Source organism: Rhinolophus hipposideros (genome assembly GCF_964194185.1).
Source record: "Rhinolophus hipposideros genome assembly, chromosome: 19".
NCBI lineage: Eukaryota > Metazoa > Chordata > Mammalia > Chiroptera > Rhinolophidae > Rhinolophus > Rhinolophus hipposideros.
The window spans coordinates 2,827,808-2,848,932 of NC_138065.1; the positions used below are offsets into that span (position 1 = coordinate 2,827,808).

Genomic DNA, 21,125 nt, shown 5'->3' on the forward strand with positions numbered 1-21,125 from the left:
CATACTCGTACATATATTTCCTTGTTCTGAAAGGCTTGGAGGCAATGAGCACACTGGGGGGGCACCAGGTCTTGGTTTTCAAATGCTATTCTCCAGTAAAAGGGACCCAGGCTTGGAGAAATGACTAGGGCAGAGGAAAAACTCGGATGGACCTGAAACATCATGTGGTTGCGAAAGGAATGACATGCTAAAAAAATGATGAGGAGCCACCCGGAAGGAGTTCCCAGTGACTAGATCTGGGACAATTTTAAGAACAAAATAAGTAATGATAGTAATGGATTATAATCTATGGGATAAAATAAATATTTACAAGTCCATGCGACTATAAATAAATATTTGAATGAATGAATAAATAAATGGGAGGAGAAGGGACAGCTGTTTATTACAGTAAAATTCAAATTAATAAATGTAGAAGGAGTGATGGAAACATTAATCAAATACTACAGTAATAACTGCAGGCAGGAATTGTCCAAGGATGCTGAAATTAGTGGGTGGAAGTTTGATACAAAACGGTGTTTTGCATAGCCTCAAACTGCCTTCCCATAATAACTTTTCAGTGGAGCAACCTGGCCGACACCACCTTGGTCAACTGATTCAAGTTAGCATAAACCACAGTGTGACGTAGTGATAGCATGTACTTCCTGAAATGATTCACCAGGAGGGGAACGTTGCGATCTTCTCACCAAAAATACATAATCTCATTCTAATCATGAAAAAACATCAGGGAAACCCACATTGAGGGGCATTTTATGAAAGAACTGACCAGTACTCTTCGAATTGTGAAGGTGAAGAAAGACCAAGAAAGTCACAGATTGGAAATACAATGTGGAATCGTGGCTTGTATCCTGGGGCTGAAAAGGATATTAGTAAGAAAACTGGCGAAATTTGAATCAGGCTTGTAGAGTAGTAGTAAATATATTGTATCATCGCTATTTGTTGCCTGGTTTTAGTAATCGTACTGTGGTTATATAAGATGTTAACATCAGGGGAGCAGGATGAAGAGTATGTGGGACTTTTCTGAACTATTTCTGCAACTTTTCTGTAAGTTTAAAATTATTTTTGAACTGAAAAAAGTTTTTTTAAAATAATGAGTTCATTAAAGACTTCAAATTAAAAAAATACTCTTCCTTTTCTAACTACAGCACACATCAGTGTAAGACCAGATTTTTTTCCATATACTTCAACTAAAACAACATATTGCAGCAGATTGAATGCAGAAGCAGCTATGAGAATCCAGCTGTCTTTCATTAAGCCAGACATTAATGAGATTTGCAAAAATGTAAAATAATGCCACTCTTTTCACTAAATTGTCCTCTTTTTTTGGAAAATAGTTATTTTTATAAAGGATATGTTATTTATGTTAACATAGAATGTGGGCTTATTTTTTTTAATGAATTAATAGTTTTAAAATTCTGTTTTTATTTCTGACAATTGATAGCTCTTGCCACAAACAAGGTCTCTTTGGAGTCCTTGACTTTTTAGGAGTGTCTTCTGAAAGGGGTCTTGAGACCAGAAAGTTTTGAGAACTGGGAGAGAGTGCCTAACAGCTGCAACAAAAACCCAAAATTACAATGACTCCAGCAAGATAGTGCTTTTTTCATGTAATTGCCTGAAGTGAGGTGGTTCTTCTTGTTCTGTGGTTCCATGTGGCGATTCAGGGATTCAGGTTCTTCTATACTAATTTTTCTGCTGATCCCTAGGACAGTGGTTCTGACACTTTAGTGTGCATCAGGGTCACAGGGCTTGTTAAAACACAGTTCCTAATCCTGTCCCCAGGATTTCTGATTCATGGGTCTGGGGCTCGAGCGTTCTTTATTTCATTGGCAAGAGTTGAGCCTAACAATCAGCAAGGGAGGCTGGGAAATAAATATATAGTATAACTGAACAGCTATGTGGCCAGCACTTGAGTACTATGGAAGAAGGGGAGAATTAATTTTCTTTAAATTGGGGAATATTGGGGAACAGTGTGTTTTTCCAGGACCCATCAGCTCCAAGTTTTCGTTTTCAATCTAGTTGTGGAGGGCACAGCTCAATGGCCCATGTGGGAATTGAACCAGCGACCTTGGTGTTATGAGCACCATGCTCTGACCAACTGAGCCATCCAGCACCCCCCCACCAAGGAGAGTTAATTTTTTTTTAAAAGATTTTATTGGGGAAGAGAACTTTATTGGGGAACAGTGTGTACTTCCAGGCCTTTTTTCCAAGACAAGTTATTGTCCTTTCAATCTTAGTTGTGGAGGGTGCCATTCAGCTTCAAGTTATTGTCCTTTCAGTCTTTGTTGTGGAGGGTGCAGCTCAGCTCCAGGTCCAGTTGCTGTTTCTAGTTGTAGGGGGCTCAGCCCACCGTCTCTTGCGGGACTGAGAAACTGAACTTTCAACCTTGTGGTTGAGAGCCCAGTGGCCCATGTGGGAATCGAACCGGCAGCCTTGGGAGTTAGGAGCACGGCGCTCTAACTGCCTGAGCCACCGGGCCCGCCCAAAGAGTTAATTTTGCTGGGCAGTGAGCAACAGTATTATCAAGACATTGGAAGAGTAAGTACATGGATAGGATTAATTAACTAGGAAATATGTTTTATCACGTAAAGAACAGAAATTTACTTAGAAGTTTGGCAAGGGAAGTTCTAGGAGGGTGGTATATGCAAATATCGAGATGAGACTGTCTTTGGAAAATAGGGACAGTAACTGGGTTAGGAGGGCAGAGTAGAGGAGGCCAGGCAAAAAGTAATAATGGAAGGTATTATAACGTATTGCAAGAAGGCTTATTAGATTTATATGATAAGTTGAAACAGTAAGAAGCCAGCTAAGAAGCCGGTCTCTCCCATGTACGGGTGTTCAGGTTCTCTGCTGGTGATGCTCTGTGTTATTTTCCCACTCTAAATTATTGTCCCCAAATCCATTTTAGGGGTTCTTCGTGCCTTGGTGTTTGTTAATTACACAAGTATGTGTATCTGATCCACAACTTGCCCTAAGGTGACCCTAGGGGGTCACCTCCTTGGACCACAGATCCAAACTATAAATGGGAAGCCAAAATTTAGCTGAGTACCTGGGAATATTGTACAGGATTTGAGGCTTCTTGCTTTAGAAATGGTAAGATGTTTATGTACCGAATAACCATCAGAAATTTCCATCTAGCAAGAAGGCTGAATAATCCTGAAATAGTAGAAATGAATCAGTTCTGCCCTTGAAATTGGAATTCTGTAGCATTTGCTCCATCTTACACCCCTTCCAGAACAGCATGCAGATGAAAGGTCCAGATGTTCATTGAACAAATAATTATTGAGTGATTTTTTTAAGTGCTGGGAACATATCTGAGAACTCTGTATATGTTGGTGAACAAAGCGGACAGGTCCCTCCTTAGAGTTTAAAATGTAATGGGAGAAAGAAACAGACAATAAGCAAATGTATACACACTGTGTCAGAAAGATGAAGTAGGATTTAGGTGACAGGGCTAACGTACCTTGGTTTGCAGTGTAGGAAGTCAATTTAAATAGAACCTAAGGAGGGCTTAACACAGATTTTAATGCAATGTGTTGTGTCTAATTTTTTATAGTTTTAATTTGGAGAAGTAAGTCTTGGCTCATCAGGGAGTTGATAAAAGTGAATTGTACTTTTTTGGGGCCCCCCTCTGCTTTCTTTACAGGCTTAATGCTTTGTAGCAGCTTTAGTGATGCTCTGGCCAGTGTCTTCTGTAGTTGTGTCTGGTTATTTTCCTGATTTGCCAGATTGTTTCTAACCTTTGATTGATCCTCTTGCCAGATACATTGTAGAATAAGGAGCACTTACTGTAGGGTCTGCTAAGTCCTGCAGGTTTCTATCCTCTATAGGGTCAGGGTGGCCTCTCCTGGTTCCATGTGATCTAAATCTCTTCTTAATGAGGAAAGGTTACTAGAGCTTCGATGGCCACATTGGTGCATACTCTCTGAAGCCCTGTCCACACCCTTTTCTATTCCAGCAATTGCTGAATGCCAGAGAGAGCTACTTTTCAGAGTAGGGAAGCAGCCTCTAAGATGACCCAATAAAATGGTACATTTGGAGATAATTTCACTCTTTGTAGCATCTAACATGAAATCTGTTCTGTAGCCATTTTGTTTTCCCTCGGGCTTTAACTCCCATTTGAGAAATTTGTTTCACAGTTTGGTTTGTGGGTGTGTGAGTTTCTTTAGGGAACTGAAATAGAGAGGTTGCATGTTTGGAAAGTCCAGTTAATTGCTGGGACCGATTGGCAGTAGGTAGCAGAAAGGTAGCTTGGAAAGGAGCTCAGCTGTCGGGCTTGCATTAGGGTAGGTTAGAGATGAGCAGAAAGGGCTGCTGCTCGGCGATCTTTGCCAGGACGGGAAGTGCAGTTTGCAGTGTGGTGGGAGACAGAGATACACAGTCGCAAGCACTTTTGAGATAGAAATTTGTTATGATTGTTTTGTGCCTTTAAAGTACAGGAATTGGCATCAGAGAAACTTTATTAGGCCTATTCTTTGTGGAATAAATATCTAGCTAGGCTGCTACTTACAACATTCTCCCTTCTCTTTTATGACTAATTTAGTACTGCACAGAGCTGTGAATTTTGTTGAGGGATATTTTGAAGAAATTTTTGAGAGGCCAAAGATTTTTGTGAAATTTTCCTAAGGCTTGTATTGTAGATCATTGCTATTTCCCTGTTGTGACCACCTCCCAGCTCTTGTTTCCTCAAAGTACAAAAATGTGATTACCCTCGCAGGCCACTCAATTCAAATGCCTCCAGCTTTATTAGTCTGATTATGAGAGTATGAATATGGTAAATGGTTGGTTTATGTGTGCTGCTGCTTTCCTGTGGCAGACAATAATTGAATAAGTCTCTACTGACAGGACACTACGTTACAGGTGACTGCCATCAATAAAATGAAGTTGGCATGAGAGTTGAAACCCAGTTACCATCCTTGGTGTGGTGGAAGCGGCGTGTCCTCGGCATTAGAATTAGACCTAGGTTTCAATCATGACTCGCCTGTTTACTATGTGACCTTGGCCAAGTTTATTTCGTCTTTGAGTCTCAGTTACTTCATTTCTAGGATGGGGTGATATGGACTCCATAGGAATGTTCTGAGAATTAAATGAAATACTATGGTTCTTAGCCACAGTTTTGGTACTTAGCCATCACTTAAATGTTATTCTCCTTTTTCCTGTTTCCTCGGCGTCTTTGCCCCCAATACACACCTTATTACTTTCCTTCCTGTTGAAGAGCACTTCCCACGTTTTTCAGATTTGTGCGATGAATGTATCCCTTGAAAAATGGTTCATCTAAGAGGCTCTCCTGGATATGTCTGTGTGAAATGTACCTAGAGAGCGTGTTTTTCAGAGCAGTGTGAAAGATCACAACCATTCAAAACTCTTCTCTCCTGTTGCCCATTGTTATTAGTGCCCTGGTAGGAAACAGGAAAAAGAATGATTTGTTTTCTCTTTTATCAGTGCAGTTAACCCTTGAACAACACATGGGTTGGGGCGCAGTCAAATATCCACATACAACTTTCGATTCCCCCAAAACAAGTCCTCCTCGATATCCCTGGGGTTTGGTTCCAGGACCCCCACAGATACCAAAATCTATGGATGCTCAAGTCCCCTGTATAAAATGATGGAGAACAACGCACACAGTCAGACCTCTGCACCCGGGGTTCCCAGTCGTGGATCGAAAATACTGTTTTCAGCCCACAGTTGGTTGAATCACCGGATGCGGAAACCTGGGGACATGGAGGGCCAACTGTATATTGAAAACAATTCACGTCAAAGTGGACCCATGTGGTTCAAGCCCATGTTGTTCAAGGGTCAATTGTACTAGTTTAAAAATGTTCCTAAGGAAAGCCTATGTTTGTTGCACTTTGTATAAAGAAAAATGGACAGATAAGTTCTGAAGGAGGTTTGAAAAATGTGGCGAACTCCTATTCCCTTTATTTAATATATACTCTGGAGGTTGCTTACTTTCCTGTTTCTTTTGTGAAAGTTTAAAGCAATCATTTTAAAACTATAGAATGCCTAATAATCACCAGGAAAACATGATAAAATGACGATTCCTTGGTCCCACTCTAAGAAATTCCAGTTTATTTGAGATGGACCTGGGAAGATGCATTTTAAATACACATCTGAAATAATTCTGATGTAGGTGGTTTAAAATAATACTTCTAGAAACATTGGTTTAAAGTAAAAGAAAAATGACGGAACTAAATTTATTGGGCTCCATCCACGGGTCACACATTGGTCTACATGGTCCTCTACAGCAGCACTTCTCTAAACTTGCTGTGAAGGACCAGTTTTTTGCTTTGTTTTCTAATATAGCATGGACCAGTACTTTTGTAAATACAATGAAATGAATTGCTAGAGAAGAGAATAAAAAGGATACACAAAATACAAGCCCAGTATTTTTTGTTACATTTAACAGGCATAAAATGGCCCTGCCAAATTAAAAGTGCCTAAATGCTTCCTGTCAACTTCTGTGCTTAGTACCAAACAGTTCGTGGACCAGCAGCAACAGTCCATGGGCCACACGTGGAGTAACATCGCTTTCCGGAAAATGAAAATGCTTTTGTGCTGAAACTGGCAAGCAGGCAACCCTAGTTTCTTCCGCAAGTCCCAGGAAGGCTGATTTCTTCATCAATAACGTTGAGACAGTTTTACTACTTTGCCTATCTTATAGGGATGTTATGGGGATCGTATAAATTATAATGTATGTGAAAGTACTTTGCAAAGTAAAACAACAAATGCAAGTTTTACTAATCATCACAAACATTTATTAAACATATTATTGAGCAGGGACTTTGTCAGCAACGCGGGATGTAGAGTTTCACTGTGCAGGTACGTATTTGCCACAGAAGGTCGGCAGTCTGCGGAGCTGATTCAATTCCAGCTTCATAGACATTTTCCTAGACTCATGCAGTCTTTCTCTGAACTCCAGTAGCAATCTTATATTTTAAAAATATATAACTGAGTGGTGTTTCTTTGTAATGTCTGAAATAAGAACTGTTTGAAGGTGTATAGCGTATTTCTCTAAAAAAATAGACTGGAAGCATTTTGGAGGCAGGCACCCTTTTGAATTGAAGTTCTGGGTGCCCCTTGTGTGTGGGTCCTTTTCTGTTACCCCTTCTCCCAACTGGCTCCCCGCTCATGCTTGCCACTCAACTCCATACTCTTCCTCTCCTCTGTCAAGCTCCTCTTCTCAGAGTGTTTGCAGGATTTAGAGATCCTTCAAGCCAGGAGCGGGAATGAAAGTTTCATAGATAAAGGGTGACATTTACTCTCGGGACAGACACGAGTAAAGGCGAAACGAACATTGTTACTCACTGCGAGGGGACAGCAGGTATAAACTGGGACTGTCCCATGCAAACTAGGGTATATTGTCACCCTAGTCGTAAAAGAAATGTCTTTGTATAATCTTAAAGCAAGAGCTGGAGGATTTACTAGGTAAAGAAAATAGTACATAGAAAGGCTTGGAAGCATGAAAGAATACATTGTGTGCCTAGCCCCTAAAATGCTTAGTGGCAGGAGTAGCAGAATGTAAGGGTGCAAAGGCATATTGGAACGAGGTGATGTGGGGACCTGTTGTAGGTGATGGGAAGTCTTTGATATTAATGATGGGATGGCATGATGTGCTTTTTTGGGGGTGGGAGTGGTGTGGACCTTACATACTGAGACCACAAAATCATTTAAAGTATTTGCTATAGATCAGGAGAGTAAAGATGATATCCTGAACTGAGGAATGGTGGGAAAGTTGGAAAGAATCCAGAGATATTTACATCTTTAGAGATATTTAGATTTGTGGGAAAAGAGGTACTTGGCTTCCAGTATACCACACACAGCTGGTTTTCTTCCTGCGTCACAGATCATGCCTCAGACTTATTTGCCAGGTGTTCTCTTCACTTTATAAATGTCGGAGTAGCCACAAAGCTCAGTCCTCAGACCTCTTCTCTGTTTCCTCACTTCTTAAATGATTTTTGTCTGCCCTCATGACTCTAAATTCTGTCTCTATGTTTATGACTCCTGAGTTTGTATCTTCATCCCAAACTTCTCTTAACTCTAGGATTATGTCTAACAGGCATTTCAAACTTACCATGTGAAAACGCCCCTTTTCATTTTCATTCCAAACATGCCAAGTTCGCCATTTTCACAAAAGGCACCACCATTCAGGGGTATAGAGGGAAGAGCCCTGGGGTCATCCTTGCTGCTCTTTCTCATGTTTCACATCAGGACACCAGCGTTGCGCGTGGCCTTTCTTTCAAGGCATATCCGAACTGAGTCTTGTGATTCAAGACCACACGTGATTTGGCCCTGGGTTCCCTCTCCTGCCTCATTTCCTTCCGCTGGATGTGTCACTTCATCATCACCTTTTTATTGTCGTTCTGTACATACTAAGCACAGACTTAGGCAGAGTTCTTGGTGGTACCTCCTCCTGTTAAGTTTCTCCCAGATACATGCATAGCTCACTTCCTCACTGAACTCAGATGGGCTCTTTCGACAGGACTTTCCAACTGCCTTTAAAAATAGGCTTTTCCCATTTCTAATATTCTGTCTCCTTCTTACGCCTGTTTTCAAGGTGTCTGTCACTACGACTTCACATGTGTGTATTACTTACTGTCTTTACCCCACTAGAATGTTGGGTCCGTAAGGACGGACTGTTCAACATTGTATCCTCGGTGCCTAGAATAATTCTAATAATAGTAACAGGTATTTCAGAAATACTGTATTTTGTGGAATCTGAGATGGCATACCATTGACTTTAAGATGCATCAGTATTTTATGAGCTAATACGAAAAAAAAGATGCTGTCGATTGTTAGATCGACAGCTATTGATTACAGGATAAAGCCTGATACCAGGTTAAAATCGGGGAAATTATGTTTAGTAGAATCTATGAAAAAATTATATGTCGAAGGAGTCATCTCACATGACTTCAGGGTTTCTAACTTGATCAAAGGGAATGATGGTGTCTATTATAAATATGGAATGCAAGAGAAGGAATAAGGTTGGTAAAGGAAAGGGTACCTCCTCACGTTAGTATAACTCACGAGGCAGAAGCAAGAAAAATCATGTAGGAAGGGGGAAGAAATCAAACCTGCCTCGTCTGGGACCTAGATCCTGTTCTTGAGCTCCTCCGCATTTTAGCATTGTTATTACTAGGTCCTTCTTCTCTATTTGGGGGTGAACACACCTCGAGGTTTCTGATTGCTCTGTGGTCCTTGCCTTCACCCTCACTTTACTTGTATTCCTTACATGCTATGTGAGGTGCTTCAGAACTGAATGATTTGAGGAGCACTTGACCCCTTCAGTGAGACAGAGGTTCTTACTTTCTCTAACCTTCTTTCTGTGTTGTTGGATTATCTAATTTGGAATTATTTAAAGTATTACATGGGAGTGAATAGGTTTTAGCCCTCTCGCTGATTGATACCTCCCAATGGCAGAAAGCAAACCAGGAATTGCCTTTTCTTCAAATATGAGACTGGGTGATGGTTTTAGCATTTCCTGTTTGCACATGTCAAAAGGATTTATTTACCAGGGCTATCCTATTCTGAACCCCATAGATTTCTATAGCCTGAATTCTCTCAATCTCTCTCTCTCGTTCCTTTGTACCACTCCACTTTCTGACTTGAATAGCGTGAATTTGGTGACTAACCTTTACAAATTTTATCAACACGAAAATGTTATCGGGTGCAGCTAGTTTTATTAGTGCCTGTGTAGAAGAGGGGATCTTTCTTCTCGGAGAGGATAGACACTGTAGCAAAGGCAGCCAGAGCCACATTTACTTTTAAAGTTATGTTTGTAAAGAATTATAAAGCATACTATTTATTCCTTTTTAAATGTAAAACAAGACACTGAGGAGTCCAGATTTCTTAAATGATGTGCTTTCCCCCCCAAGGCAATGAGTAGGATTGTGACAGCTAACATAGAGAAGGACCTCACTCTTCAGGTGAGACCCCTGTCAGCAGCAAGTATAGAGCGACTTCATCCCCTGCAAACGGCAGACCCAGCAGGTAACCATGTCCGTAGCACCAGGCGGGCTCTGTGCACGTCCCTATTTAATATTGCTACTCAGCTGAATGTCACACACTATCCTATTCTTCCGCCACATTATTGTCCTGTTCTTTGTGGTCAAATTAAAGGCTTCCTTTTGAGAAAGGAGTCTGTTCTTTTTCTTTTCTTTTTTAATGAAAACACTAACTTTTCAATTTAAAAAAATTGAAAATGTTTAAATATGTAGCATACACATATTTTTCCTGAACCATTTCAACAAAAGTTTTATATTTTATCTCTAAATACTGAAGATTCCTGTGTTAGGCAGAGTAATGCCCCTTCCCCCAAGATGTCCACATCCTAATTCCCAGAACCTGTGAACATGTTAGTTGCATGGCAAGGGGGAATTAAGATAGCAGGTGCATTTTAAGGTTGCTGATCAGCTGACCTTAAAATAGGGAGATTATTTTGGATTATCCAGCTGGGCCCGGTATAAATCACAAGGGTTCTTAAAATGGAAAAAGGCAGAAGAGAGTCAGAAAGATGGCAGCATGAAGAAGAGAGGGCTTTGCTTTGAAGATGGAGAAATGGCCAAGAGCCAAGGGAAACAGGCAGTTTCTAGATGGAAAAGGAAAGAAAATGGATTCTCCTCTAAAAACTCCAGAAGGAATATAGAAGCCTTGCCGATGCCCTGAATTTAGCCCAGTGAGACCCATTTCAGCTTCTGACTTCCACTATAGGATAACAGATTGGTATTGCTTAAGCCAACTTTGTGGTCATTGGTTAAAACAGAATATAGTTGCTTCTCCATAAAATGACAGTTTCCTATTCAACCACAATACCATTATCACACCTAACAAAATTAACAAGTTCCCTAATGTTCTCTAATACACCCAGTTCATTGGAAATTTCCCCAGTTCTCCATAATATCTTTTGTAGCTTTTCTTTTTAAACCAAGGTCCAATCAAATACAATGCATTGCACTGGTATGTCTGTGTCTCTTAATCTAGAACAGTCTTCACTCCCTCTGCCTTTTTTATATCAACATTTGAAGAGACCAGGCTCATTGATTTGCAACATGTTCTACATTGTAGATTTGTCAGATTGTTTCCATATGGTATCAATTAGCTTGTTCTCTGATTCTCTGTATTTTCTGTAAACTGGACTTCAGTGTAAAGGTTATGTTTTTGGCAGAAACATCTCATGTGTGGAGATACTGTGTGCTTCATACTATACATACATGAGGAGGTACATAGTACCCAGTTGTCGCACTGTTGGCACTGCCAAGTTTAATCTCTGGGCATAGGTGACAGCAAGATCTCTCCATTGTTGAGGTATATTTTCCTCTTGGCAATTAGCAGTCTGTGGAGTTATTTTGTTTATCTTAAGCTGGGATACCTATCTGCTCTAAAAAGATACTGAACTAGTTATTATGAAAATAAATGATAAGCTTCCAGGCCATCATTTTTGAGTCTGGAGTATGACAGATCAAGTAACCTTAAAACTTTGCATTTTCATTAAAAGGCACCTAGTAATGCTGGATAAAATATAACAAACTTAAGAGAAAAAATAAAACCAAATTTCCTTTTAAATGCATATCTGAGCCTGAAAGTAGTGAGGAAAATCCTCAGGGGCCACAAATGAAAAGGTAACTGAAAATGAGCAGCGTGCATGTGACTTCATGCTGTGGCGTGCGTCGCGCTTCTGGAAGCTATTCTGGTCTTAGTAAGCGAGAGACTTGGTTCTCATGCTCAGGAGGGGTCTAGAGACAAAGCATTAGCCTGATGGAGCAGAGGCAGAGAGGAGAATCCCTGTAGAAAGCTGGGAGCCTTAGAGGCTCCTGCTCAGGGAAAGGAAATGACCATAAAAAAATTCCATCCCGGGTGGCCAGTTAGCTCAGGTGGTTAGAGCATGGTGCTAATGACACCACGGTGGCCAGTTCGATTCCCACATGGGCAAGTGTGGGCTGCGCACTCCTTTAAAAACAAAAAAATTCCATTCCCTAGTTCAAGGAAACTTTTCTGTCTCAGACTGGGCTCTGACTCGGGGTGACTGGGAATGGCCCCTGGAAATTTAAGTATGGGCCTGCTCACATATGGGTTTAAATTATTTTCATCTGAAATTCCCCAAGCCAAGAAATGAAAAAAAAAAAATTATGCAGAACCCTTTCTACCCTTGGGGTAACTGGCAGAAACATATGAAAAACCGCTTTGGCGGAACAGATCCACAATCTGAGCCACACAGGATTCCCAGTGAAGGCAAGGCTCACAGTTAAAAAGTGACCGAAAGCACAGGAAGACAGTTCATTTACCATGAACAATAGTCACAGATATAAAAAGCAGCAGGAACTGAGAACTTCAGATAATAGATCCATTCACTGTAATCCGTAAAATAAGTACATTTAAACTATTAAATGCAAAAATTGGAAAAGAGAAGAAAAAATACTTTGGGGGAGACACATTTTTAAAAAGAACCAAGTAGAATATTTAAAAATGCAGATTATGGTCCTCTATTCAGGTTTTTCTGTAGTACGTATTATGGGCCAAGCGCTGAATAGAAAACAAAACCAAACCCAAGGAACATACATTTAGTGGGTGGGAAACACCAACCAATTCAAACATAACATACCGTGTTTCCCGGAAAATAAGACCCAGCCGGACCATCAGCTCCAATGTGTTTTTTGGAGCAAAAATTAATATAAAATTAATATAAGACCCGGTCTTATTTTACTTTTGCTCCAAAAGACACATTGGAGCTGATGGTCCGGCTGGGTCTTATTTTCCGGGAAACGGTGTCAGGTGGTAATAATTACCATGAAGAGTAAATAAAGCATTGTAAGGGAGTGACAGTAATGATGAAAAGTGCTATGTTTTGGGTTGGTTTGTTATGCGTTAGGGAAAGGCTCTCCGAGATGGAAAGAAGGGAGCAAACCATGTGCTATGGGGGAGAACGAGGAGGCTAAAATGACTGGGAAGCGTGTGATGGGCGGCTAGTAAGGAAATATGAAGTCAGACTGTAGCGGGCTAATTGTGCGAGGCCTTACGGACTATGGTCAAGACTCAGGATGCTATTCGGATGTACAAATGACCCCAAAATGTAGTAACTTAAAACAGTGTTTTATTGTGCTCTTGGATTCTGTGGGCCAGGAATGAATTTAAATCAGGCTCGGCAGTGATGGCTTTCTGCGTCACAGTGTCTGGGGCTGCAGTGGAGAAGATGCAGGAACTGGGACGACGTGTTCGTGGGGCCCTGGAAGCATCTGAGGGCTCATTCACTTAATTTCTGGTGCCCGGGCTGCGGTAACTCAGGACTGCCATCTGAAGTGTCCACGTGGGACCGCTCCCTGAAGCTTTGCTGGCCTCGGGTAGGTAGGTGTCCCTCTCGGGAAGCAATTCAGGCCTCCAGCCTTCAGTGCTCCAGCAGAGGAGGCCAGCAGCTGCGTGGTTTTTATGACCCAGTGGCAGAAGTCGGCCAGCACTGCTTCTGTCCTCTACGGCTTGGAGCAGTCACAGACCCGCCCCGCTTCCAGGGAAGAGGACATCAACCCCCCACCTCTTGATGTGAAGAGTTTCAAAGAATATTGGGGGACATTGTAAACCACCACAGATACCATTAAAGCATTTTGAGCAAAGGAGTTGAAATGATCTGACCTAAATTTTAGAAAGATCATTCTGGTTTCTGTATGGATCATAGACGGAAGAGGAGCACGAGTGAAAGCAGAGTTTAAAAGAAGGATGTCAGTAGTCTAGGCAGGAGACGATGGCTTGGACTGGACTAAGATAATAACATGAAAGTGGTGAGAAGGGGTCAGATTTAAAATCTATGTGAAAGATAGTGCTGACAGCATTTACAGGTGGAATGTGCGTCTGGTGTGAGGAAAAGGAACCAGGAATGACTCCAGAGGGTTTGGTTTTGAGCAACTGGTTGCATGGTGGTGACATTTACTGACCTGGGCAGGAAACACTAGTGGAAGAGAAAGTTTTTAACTGGGGAGTTCAGGAATTCGGTTTTGTACCTAATTTCATAAAATGTCTCTTAGACACCCAAATGGAGATGTCAGGCAGCTGAATAGAGAGAGAGGGTATTAGAGGAGAGCTGAGGGCTAGGAACATAAATTTGAGGGTTAACATAACGATGCTATTCCAAGCCATAGGAATGGACTAGATGAGCTGATGTGGGGAGTGAGTGCAAATGAAGAAAAAGTACAAGACTGAGCCCAAGGGCACTCCTGCAGTTAGAAGTTAGGAAGATGAGAAGAAACTGGTAAAGGAGAGTAAGAATATCTGCCATGAAGACACACAGATGGCCAACAGATACAGGAAAAGGCCCTCAACATCACTAATTGTCAGGGGAAAGCAAATCAGAAGCACAGTGAGACACCATCTCCCACCCTTTCGGATGGCTGTTACCAAGAAGACAAGAAGTGAGTGCTGGAGAAAAGGGAGCCCTCCTGCACTGTTGGTGAGATTGCAAACTGGTGCAGCCACTGTGGAAAACACTATGGTGGTTCCTCAAAAAATTAAAAATAGAACTATGATATGATCCAGTAATTCCTCTTCTGGGTATTTATCTGAAGGAAACGAAAACACTAACTCGAAAAGATATGCCTCAGTTCTTTGCTGCAATATTTACAGTAGCCAAGACATGCAAGCAACCTAAGTGTCCATTGGTAGATGAATTGGTGAAGATAATACACAACAAACACACACGAATATTAGCCATAAAAGAGAAGGATATCTTGCCATTTGTGACAAAATGGATGGACCTTGAGGGCATTTATGCTAAGTGAAATATGTCCAAGGAAGAAGCACAGAACAACAAGCAAGGTAGTACAATGAACAGAATATGGTAGAAATAAAACCAGATATATTAGTAATCATGCTAAATGGAAATGGACTAAACTAGCCAGCTGAAGAAACAGATTATCCGATTGAATGGAAAAACAAATCCAGGTTGATACTGTCAAGAAGGCATGGATGGTGAAGTTAAGAATGGAAAAAGACGTTCTAGGCAATACTAAGCAGAAAGTTGGTGTCCCCATATTAATAGCAGACAAAATAATCTTTGAGGTGTAATCAGAGGAACTTTTTAAGATACAAATAAATACAAATTGTAAAGAAGATTGATAAAGGAAATTTAAAATGACTTGTTTTTGAAAGACATTTTGCCAGGTATGGTGTTCTTGGTTGTCTGGTTTTTTCTTTCAGTATTTTAAAGATGTTGCTGTCTTCTCTTTTGCATTGTCTCTAACCAAAAATCTGATGTATTATTCTTGTCTTCATATAACGTTACCACCCCCACCCCTTCCCCAGTGCTTTTAAGATTTTGTTGTAGTTTTGAGCCATTTCATTATGACATCCCTTGGTATGGTTTTCTTTGTTTCTTGAACTTCTTGGATTTGTATGTTTATAGTTTTCATTGTTTATTCATTTTTGGCCATGATTTCTTTATATATTTTTTTTGGTCCACTCTCTCTCTCTGTCCATTCTCTAAGGGACTCCAGTTATCTGTGTATTGGGCAGCTTAAAGTTGTCCCTTAGTCCCCTGATGCTCTTCTTATTTATTTATTTGTTTGATTTTGGATGATTTTTATTGCTGTCTTCTGGTTCACTAATCTTTTTTTTCTGTAATATCAAACGTGCTGTTAATATCGTCCATTGTATTTTTTAAACATCTTTATTGAGATATATTTCACATATCATAAAATCCACCCATTGAAGTGTACAATTCAGTGGTTATAGTACATTCATTCACAGAGCTGTGCAGCTATCACCACAATCGAAGATTAGAACATTTTGATCACCCAAAAAAGAAACCCTCTACCCATTAGCAGTTATTCCCCATTTTGCCCCTCTGCTCAGCCCTAGGTAACCACTAAGCTACCTTCTGTTTCCATTCTATTCCAAACCTATTCTGGACTGTTCATATAAACGGAATCATACAACATACTGCCTTTTATGACCTGGCTTCCTTCACTTAGCATAATGTTTCAAGGTTCATCTATGTTGTAATACCTCAATGCTTTTACTTTTTATGAATGTGGAATATTCCACATATTCCACTCTGTGGACATACGCCATGTTTGTTTATTCATCAGTTGATGGGCATTTGGGTTGTTTCCAATTTTGGGCTATTGTGAATAATGCTGCTGCTATGAACATTCATATACAAATTTTTGTGTGGAGATGATGTTTTCAGTTCTCTCGGGTAGATACCTAGCAGTGAAATTGCTGGGTCATACAGTAACTCTGTTTCACTTTGTGAGGAACTGCCAACTTCAACTGTTTTCCATTTTCCGTTCCCACCAGCAGTGTGTGGAAGATTCCAGTTTCTCATCATGCTCCTCAAAACTTATATCTAGCTGGCTTTTAAAAATCATAGCCATCTTTCTGCATTCTCAGGTCTGTGGTATTCTGTCATTTTTGAAATCTAGCTGCCTTTGTCTCACAGCACTCATTTCCATCTCTTCTCTTCAATTCAGGAACCTGCCTGGCTCCACCTCATTTCCCCCTCCCCACACCATGTTCTAGAAGCTCTCTTAAGGCAATAAACGGGGGTAGTTGTAGGACTCATCTCGGTTGTTTCTTGTCCCTCTGGGATCACTGTCCTTTGTTGCCAGATGTCCAGTGTCTTGAACCCTTTGGTTCATGTATTTTGTTGGTTTTGTTGTTGTTACTTCAGGTGGGAGGGTAAATCCAGCCTGTGTTACATCACCTTGGCTAGAAGTGGAAAATGGCAGCACTGATTTAACATCTATTAGGTTGATGCAAAAGTAATTGCAGTTTTTACAATTATTTTTAACCTTTTAAACCACAATTACTTTTGTACCAGCCTAATACAAATTGATGCCTAACTGTTGAACTAGAGAATGGATTATTAAATTGTGTATTTTGCTATGGAGTTCTACACACCAGTTAAAAAAATGAACTAGAACTTCATGCATTTATCTGGGTAAATTTTAAATATTAAAAAATTAAATAATTGATAAGCAAAATAAAAAAGGATGTGTATAAGAGCTACTTTAAAATGCAATTTATAAAAACAACAAACTATACTATATATTATTTGTGGATATATGTGAAATAAACTTATAAAAATATTCATGAGAATGATAATGAATCCCTAATAATGCTTTTCTCTGGGAGGGAGGAGAGACGGTCGAGAATAGTTTGAGGGTGAAGTTATACAGGGTTACACAGGGTGTTTCAACTGTATCTGTAATGTTTAATTTCACCAAAAATAAATTTGGAAGCTACATATATGACAAATGACTAGTGTCTAGAATATGTAAAGAACTCCCCAGATTCAACAGTAAAACAATTCAGTTAGAACATGGGCAAAAAACTTGAACAGAAGTTTCACAAAAGAGGATTTACAGATGGCAGTAAACACGAAGCAATGGCCACATTGCTGGCCACATGGCACCCACTGGGGAGGTGCAAGCTAAAACCACAGTAAGCATCACAATACACCTGTCAGAATGGCCCCAGTGAAAACCAGTGACAACATCAAATGCTAGTGAGGGAGGATATGGAGCAACTGGACTTTTTACACATTGCTTGTGGGAATGGAGGGTGGTACACTACTCTGGAAAACAGATTGGCAGTTTCTTACAAAACTAAATATTCATTTGCCATATAACTCAGCAGTCACACTCTTGGGCATTTTTCCCAGATCAATGAAAACTTACGTTCTTATAGGAATTTGTGAATGTTTGTAACAGCTTTATTTGTTACAGCAGAAAACTAGAAACACCTCAGTTGTCCTTCAGCAGGTGAGTAGATGCGCCTCATCCGTATACGGCCCACGAGTCCGCAGTAAAAAGGAGCAGACTTGGTACAGGCCACACAGGGTGACTCTCAAGGGAGTTACGCGGAGTGGAAAAACCAGTTCCAGAGTTGTATACTGTATATGATTCCAGTCATATAGTAGTTTTGAAAAGACAGAACTTTAGATAGGGAAAACAGATTAGTGATCACCCAAGTTGGGGGTGTGCTTCGGTGGCTGGGGGTGGGGGAGGGAGGTGGGGTCATAGCGGAGGAGCATGGGGGGTCCTTGAGGCGACGGAACTGTTCTGTGTGCTGCCTGTGGTGGGTAGGTGAACCTGCAAGTGTGATAACGTGGAGAACTGAGTACACACGAATGCAAGTAAAACTGGGGAAATCGGAATAATATCTGTAGATTACATCCATGTTAATATCCTGGTCATGGTATCATGTGATAGTTTTGCAAGATGTTACCATTGGGGGAAGCTAGGTAAAGAGTACATGGAATCTTTCTGTATTATTTCTTAAAACTTCATATGAACGTATAATTATCTTAAAATAAAAAACTGAGTTAAAAAATAAAATAGGGACAAAATATTAAGATTTGACCTTTGTTTATTATCCTCTGTACTTAGTTCCATGCTTGAAATATTTTATAATGAAGAGAACACGCAGTCTCTTCAATGTGTACAGCAATAAAAGTCTCAGCTGTACATTGCAGCCATTCAGAGGATGGGTCAGAGAGAGAGAAATCGGTAAGAAAAAATAGTGGAAACAAGAAATGAAAATATAGTGGAATCCAAGGAACAGAATAAACAAACAAAACAAATAGACTCAGATATAGGGGGAAAAACCGATGGTTGCTAGACGGGATGGGGGCATGGGGGAGAAGATAAAGGGATTAGAAAGAGCAAATTAGTGGACACAATATAGTCATGGGGATGTGAAATACAGTATGGGGAATATAATCAACAGTGTTGTAAAGATTATGTAGGGTGCCACATGGGCGCTGGGCTTATCAGGGCTTCATAGGCTGTGTAGCTGCCTGACCACTGCGCTGTACACCTGAAGCTGAAGTAGGATAGCATTGAATGTCAACTATAATTGTGTGTGTGTGTGTGTGTGTGTGTGTGTGTGTGTGTGTGTGTGTGTGTGTAGTCCTACGGGATGTGGAGTACAGCATAGGGAATAGAGGCAGTGGAATTGTAACAGCTGTATACGATGTCAGAGGGGCAGTAGATTGGGGGGGTTTTCACTGTGTGAGGGGTGTAAATTTCTAGCTATTACATTGTTTTGTACACCTGATACTAATGAAAAATACTTTGTGCTTATTAATTTTCTGAGAAGGATGTATTTTTTTAAGAAAGTACTTTTATTGCTACTTAGAATTTTGAAACCAACATACTTTTTTAAAACTTACTTTTTATGTGTTAAAGAAATACTGTTTTGCTTTGTAAGGACTGCTTTGTCTTGTTCAGTATAAAAACTGAGAACTCATGAAGTAACATGGTTTTTTAGACTATTGCTACTTTAAACTTTTAAAGTCATGTTTTATTATTATAGACTTACATTTCATCTTTTGTGAGGATTGGAGGATTTTTATCTTAGCTGACAATTTAAATTTCTGGTACTCCTCTGATGTGATTAGGTGAGAGCAAATACAAAGGACCTTGTACATTGCTTAGTAAATAGCAGGCAGTCAGTAGATGAGAATTCATTTTGCTCACACTTCTCCCTGCACTCACTTCCCTCAGGATCCCCTGAGGGTTTTTGCAGACTTGGATTTTGGTGTGGGGGCTAACAGAGTCGAAAACATGACAAGCATGGGTCTAGAGCTGCGTTCCCATCTGGCCATTCTTATCTTTTACAACAGTCGACAGTACATGTAAAACTGGGCATGTTTTTACTGTAATTGTTAGACACAATTTACTCTCTTCTTGAAACTCTGCTTTAATGCGTTTACATGTCATGCTTTCCTAGTTTTTCCCTAGCTCTCTGACCAACTAACCCTTAAATGTAGGTTTGGCATGGTTCTCTCTTTGGCCCTTTTCCTTCTGCCTATATATTCATCTTTTCCTAGTTGTTTCACTCATCCTCATATATTACTTGAATTACCGCCTTTTCGTGTTAAAATATTTATCTCCAATTCTGGCCAGAGCTCGAGCTCTGTTGCTTGTGTGCCATGTATCCACCTTTCTGTTGGACAGCTTCACCTTGATTTCGCGTTGGCTCTTCTAACAGTTTCCTGTTAGGGTATTTTCAGGTTAGGGAGCAGAAAACCCAGCTCACACTGACTTAAGGGAATTTATTGGCCTATGTAACAAGAACCCAGAGACTAGCTTTAGGGTAGGTTGATCTGGTGGCACAGCTATATAATTAGCTCCCATCTCAGTGCCTGCTGCAGCGAGCTGCCTTCCCTCTTGGTCACAAGGCGGCTGCCAGCAGCAACACGCCAGGGCTGCATATTTTCTCCTTCACGCTCGGAGGAATTGTTTGGACTTGGTGACTTAGGTTTAAAAGTCAGGAAAAGTCAAGGATGATCCCCAGGCTTTAGCTTTTGCCTCTGGATGAGTTGAAGTTTCTTCACTGAAATACAAGGAAGAAAAGCAGGATATAGGAAGGCAGAGAAAATGAGTTGTGTGAACTTCCAGGTGTGCAGTTACATGCATGCACATCTATCTTCTATCTGAATGAAGTTGTTTAAAGTCAGTAACCTAGTCTTTTTTTTCACCTTTATTCTTAGCACCTAACCCTGAACTTGGCGTATAGTATGTACTTAGTATTTAGGGTTGGGGGGAATGCAGGGATGGATGGATGTGTAACCACGTGACTGTACAACACTGCTTCCTAAGATTGTCTCCCTCTGAGCAGGGAGATGTACTGTATAGTAAGTTTTTGAAGTGAACAGGACCAGCGCTGGAATTCTAGATTCACTATCTGAAGCTGTGCAGTCTTGGGATAGTTGATTTGACACTTTTTCCCACCTGTTAAAGTAGGGACACTACCTCTTAGTAATTTGTTGAGAAGAAGTTAAATAAGAACACATGATAAGGTGCCCAGTAGCATGTTTGGCTTTTAAGTAGCTACTTAGGAAATATTAGCTGTCACCACTAGTAGCCCAGAAGAAACCAGAAAGGTTGGTTAGGCTTTAAAAGACAACATACAACACTCATTTTACAGAATTTTTGTTTTGCTTCTTGTAGAGGAATTTCTGTGTGACAAGTTTGCCTCTAACATTACTTTTACAGCTTTGTTGGAGTATAATTTAAGTATGGTTCAGTGATTTTATTTTTTTAGTAAATTTACAGAGTGTGCAGCTATCACCACCGTCCGGTTTTAGAACACTTCCATCACCCTAAAAAGGTCGCTTGTGCCGCTTTTAGTCAGTCTCTGTTACA

General features: G+C 40.5%; 1 protein-coding gene across 3 annotated transcripts in view; it reads left to right on the plus strand.

Annotated features, from left to right (window-relative positions):
* The window catches only part of GATAD2B (GATA zinc finger domain containing 2B), a 68,739-nt gene that overhangs the window by 34,644 nt on the left and 12,970 nt on the right, over positions 1-21,125 (plus strand). The window lies entirely within an intron of this gene.